General features: G+C 41.0%; 1 long non-coding RNA gene across 1 annotated transcript; it reads right to left on the minus strand.

Annotated features, from left to right (window-relative positions):
• Window positions 1-310: 310 nt before the first annotated feature.
• On the minus strand, window positions 311-4999 carry LOC144134976 (uncharacterized). Its single transcript, XR_013315323.1, has 3 exons — window positions 4919-4999; window positions 1254-1346; window positions 311-504 (listed from the first exon to the last, which is right to left on the minus strand). It is a non-coding gene; the product is annotated as an uncharacterized LOC144134976 (long non-coding RNA).
• Between the last annotated feature and the right edge of the window lie 361 nt (window positions 5000-5360).

Consider the following 5360-nt stretch of genomic DNA (forward strand, 5'->3'; position numbering starts at 1 on the left):
TCCTATATACGCAAATTTCCATATGCCCGCCGCGCCTAGCGCTAGTACGTGTCCATGGAGTGCCAGCCATTGACACTATAAAGCGTGGCCAACATGTCACTCAAGTTGGAAGAAAAATTATTTTATTCAGTGCATGCAGTTTTCAGTACATCTTATTAGTCATATAGGAAGATTACTTTTACAAATGTTTATTCATTAGCTTTCGGAGGCGGTGAAAAGTAATTTAACGCAAACAAAACTAGCAACATTTTTGATGTTGTTGTCTTCACAGAAGTTTTTTCGGAAGTACCCTTGATTGAAAACCGCGACTCGCAAATAAGTCCCATAGTCGAATGTTAAGTGCGGGGGCTAGTGTCAGTATGCGCTGACAGCTGCTGTTGTAAAGGACCTGAGAAGTTTGGCCGTACGCCGCAGTGACATTTGAGTAATACTTCCGACAGCCTTCTGTTGGCCCCGCTTCAATGGAAGAATTTCTCACTCGCAGATCAAACCAGAAGGCTTCAACTGAAAAGAGTGGGAGAAAAAAACAATTTCTTGCATTCTGACACTGAACAATTCTTTTACATTAATTTTCTTTGCTGTTCAAAAACTGCGACTTTACTGCACTTTTTTCCTCTTTATTGCAAGGTTGTTTTGCCTGCATGCTTTTTCAAAGCGAATGTATTTATAAATATGTAGCGAAATTTTGTCCAGCCACAGGGCCGAATATAATGATTGTTCGAAATTCTAGAAAGTAGTATAGCAAATACCAGTGATCGGCTACCAATCTATAAATGCAACCAGTTGTCTAGCTGCTATAGTTAAAAAGCGAATTATCAAGAACTAGTTATCCAGCTTACAACTTAAGAGATTTCATTGTTTTTCGTGTGTCCGTAATACTATGCTCTAAATGCACTATTTTTTACCCCAAAAAGCCTACTTTTGAAAACTGTTAATCTTCCCTGAAACACCTTCTGTATGCGGCAACAGAAATGGTACAAATATCATTGCTTCGCAGGGGGCTTTTGTGGGGAAAAAAGGCTACTGCGGAGTTTCTTCACTAAGCACGACGATATAAGGTTTACTCGGGCAGTAATGCAATATACCACACAATCAACGAGCAGCAACCATCCAGTGTGCTGCGTTTCAAGTATTTCAGACAGCGTGCAATCCTTTCGCAGTGATATTTCTTTCATTATTTTGGTAGTCAGTTATAGGCGCTATTTTCTTTGCACTCGTATGAATAATAGTTGCATTCTTGATGTGATACTCACTCCATTCGCCAAAACTGAGCGTAACGTTGAGAACAGCGCAGCTGTCGTTGTCACTGGAGTACACCATTAGCTCGTACCCTTCCTTTGGACCACCTGCAGAAGTGATATAATGAAATTGCTCTAATTTGTGAAGCACTACTGACTGAACAGACTAAAAACAAGCAAGAGACAACTTTACTGCCTTTGTATATTGTAACATATCAGCACGAGTTGCAGTATGTGGAAACGGCAAATAAAAAATTTGTGATAGCTCCCTGGCTGTTCGTAATATTGCATACGTAACGTTATTCACACAAAAAGTGAAGTGCATAAAACTAAAATTTCTCGTTTTAAATTCCATTTAGCTGCCCATTTTGTTGATATTTCAAATGAGGAGATACCTAAAAAGAGATTATTTTCGAAAAAATTGTGATAGTTTCAGTACATGGTCCCCAGTTCATTTTCTAAAACATAAGACGCCGTAATTTGCTTTTGCTGAAATAATCAGACTATGAGAAATTGAGTCAGACCTTTTGCGGCTACCTGTGATTTATCAGATAAAATATGTATTTGGCAACCTCTGGAAATTCACACTCTTGCCAGAACATGATTGCTTGATGTGCTAACTGAGCTAATGGCCAACCGATTGTTGCAATGATTCATACTCGCTTCAAAAACAAAAGCAGCCACGATTAGAATGCGGCACGCTGCGATTGGTGGTTTCAGCTGTAAAACAAGCGCGAAACAATATTCAGGCCAGTCTTCAATATGGCTGCGTCAAAATGTAGGCATCGTTACAGGTATTGGATATAAGTTGTAGATTTAGGTTCTTAGGTATTCAATATACGGGAATGTATTCCACATGGTGCTATTTCTTGAAGACTTCCCAAGGTCCGATATCCTGGGACAATTTTAATAGAATTTTCCTTATCGCTGTAACCTTAACAGCCACATATCATGTTAAAAACATTACCTGTAGTTCACAGCCAAATTGCTGAGCGACGTTGGCTACGTTATATATAAGTATTGTACATATATGTAGAAAAGCAGCAGAATATTGTGTCTTTTTCTCCGCGCAATATTTAGTTAGAGCGCAGTACTATCGAATCACAAAGTGAGGGGTGAGTTTTATTTCTTCATTTGTGGTAAAAACACTCCGCTCATGTTAGATCAAATATGGGTATAGTTCTTACTAACAATATTTGCTTTTTCCGCTGCCTCGTAATGTTTTTTTTTCAGTACAGCCGGAAACCGCCATATCCACAATCCTGCTTTCGGTGAATTTCGACATCAAGAGGCCACCAACTCTAACCTCAAGAGAATCATTTGTTCGGGCACAATAAAATTTTTCCGAGCAAAACTGAAAAGACACTACCATCGTTTCTTTTGCTTAAGTATTTATGTACATGTTCAAGTTTCGTCTATATAAGTTATAGGTGACTGATAACGCGAGGCGACTCAGCGCTGAAGCGACTGCCACCGGGGTACATTGAAAGCATGCTGCACTCCCGCCGAGTTCCTTCGCTTCGTGAGCGTGTACCAGCGACACCGATAGTGGACGGTCGTCGCCATGGCATGTCACGTCGCGAGGAATCGTCGCCTTATGTGGTTACCGCTTAACTGCTGTGTCATTAAGGCCCTAGTTCGTACCTATGTAACATTCTCAAATTAAACCCTAGAATAGAACACTTAATGAAGATTTATGTCGTGGCACCTAGATGAACTGGAACCCTTTACCTTCCAATGCTAAAGGCCTGGGCGTGCTTAAGTACAGTCTTTGTCAAAATTATACAGCCCAAGGTGTCTGCTTCTGAGCAGTGCAGCGCGGTTCCTCCTGAACAGTCATAGACCCTAACCTCACGAAAACGGGAGGAAGCTAAGTCCTGAACCCTCCCAAGCTTAGGACTGTCAAATGTGCTGAAGAGCCCGCTACACAGCTTGGAAGCAAACCCCTTTGGATGTATACTTTTGAGAAAGACTGCATATATATTATACCCAGGCTTAAACGCATCGTTCACTTGTGAAGTGTTACAATCATTACGTAGGGTAAATTTAACTTTTCCGCTGCTGTACTAATTTGTTTTGTCTCTTGGTGCTTAGGAATTGATAGCCATTGCCAACTACCAGCCTGTTATTTTTCCTAGCGACGGACTGAACGAAACTTTATGATGGTTTGGTTTATGGGTGTTTAACGTCCCAAAGCGACTCAGGCTATGAGAGACGCCGTAGTGAAGGGCTCCGGAAATTTCGACCACCTGGGGTTTTTTAACAACATGCGCTGACATCGCACAGTACACGAGAGAAACTCCATGACATCTTACAATTAAACATGGACTTTGAATTTGGAAACCGGTTAACTAGCAGAAGTTGCGTTCGAACAGAGATTCCTGCGCGCCTCATCAGCTTAGTTTCACTTTTGTGCGAGAAAAAATTCACTGGATTTCTAGCGCAGCGGGCCTTCAGATAGCAGCTATTTGTTAATTTTAAAACATACGGCATCCCGATCGGCAGTAACCATAAACAGTGTAACTGTAACTGTAAACTGTAAAAAAATTATTATTGTTTAATAATAAATCTTATTATAATAGGTGAAATAAAGAGCGTAATTTCTTGTGTCAGGGACGTCTGCACAGGATTACAATGTGTTTCTGAAATTGGTTTCTAAATTCTTTTTGAAGCATAGTGTTTCGGACGTTTTTGAAAGTGCTCGCAGAATGACACGACAGGCAACGTGAACGTTAAATAGCTGGAGGCACAACAGTGTGTGTTGCAAGCCGACCAGCAGATTCGGACTCTCCTGCTGGCTCACCAAGACACGGAACGACTCTGCCTTCTTCCTCTCTCTTAATATTACAGCAATCAATATCGTTTCAAGAGCTGGCTGCTTTGTTCAAAGTTTAAGTTGAACCCTCTCCCTTAGCCTCCACGTTGCTCTCCCATAGGGGAGTACCGGTAAGATATACAAATTATATATTTTATCTTGAGGGATATTGGTAAAATGCCATTCATGACGTGTGAGAACCTGCTCAATGCGTGCAACTCCATTTTTATTTTTCCTGTTATTTCACTCTCGTGATCCGGATCTGCAGTCACTGCTTGACGTAAGCAAAAAGTATTTCCTTACCACTTCCAGCGCCTCGGTTCGAATCAAGAATTGCTGTTCGCTTCTTAGGCAGTTCAACATTCCCTTAGTTTTCTGTACATTCATTTTTAGACCCACCATTCCGCTCTGAATGTCCAAGTCAATGATTATGGTTTGAGATTCTCCCTCGATTGTTCTCTTTGTAATTCACAAGGCAATGCCATCAGCGAATGGCAGATTGTTAAGATAGTCTCCCCTAACTCTTATCATCAACTCTACCGCCCCCCCCCCCCCCAATGTAGGCCTCTAAATTACTTCTCAAAACAGCTGCAAAACAGCATTATCGAGATCGTGTCTCTCTGCCTGATGTACTTAATTATTGCAGCTTTATTGCTGACTTTATTGTGGACTGTGGAGACTGTGCAACCGTTATAGATATGTTCCCGTGTTTTAACATAAGATTCAGCATCTACATCCTCATTTCTACATCCAGAATCAGAATGGTGGTTGAATGCAATAGCATAATATTCCTCAGCCTAAGTATAACATTGTAAGACGAGCAGCTATTCTGAGATTAGAAACGCCTTCGAAATTGGTATACTACCTGGTGCTCCGAACAGGATAGCGTAAGGTTCCTCTCTTGACCGCGGCTCCGGAAAGAATGTTCCTTCAACAGGGTACCCCGACCTATTGGATAACGAATTGTAAGTAAATGCATTGTAAGGCTCAGAGACAAAGCATGTTGCTTACTTATTTCCTTTGTAATAAAATTCTCGGTTGAAATATATCGTAGCATTCGAGATATTGTACATGACGTCCACTTTGCAAGTAACACTTGTATTCATGGTAGTATTGTAGGTCCAAATGGGTTCGGCTGTGTTCATAAACTGGAAGAGAAAAAAAAAGCTCATCAGATGGCATATGTAGCTTTAAATGCGCTTTTTTACGCGGCGTTTCATCTAAAGCTGAGTACTGAATCCAGTGGGCTAAACTAAACCTTCGATCGGAGCGGCTGGAGGGTTTTTATTCACTGTTCTGAGAGACTA

Source organism: Amblyomma americanum, chromosome 5 (assembly GCF_052857255.1).
Source record: "Amblyomma americanum isolate KBUSLIRL-KWMA chromosome 5, ASM5285725v1, whole genome shotgun sequence".
NCBI classification, from domain to species: Eukaryota; Metazoa; Arthropoda; class Arachnida; order Ixodida; family Ixodidae; genus Amblyomma; species Amblyomma americanum.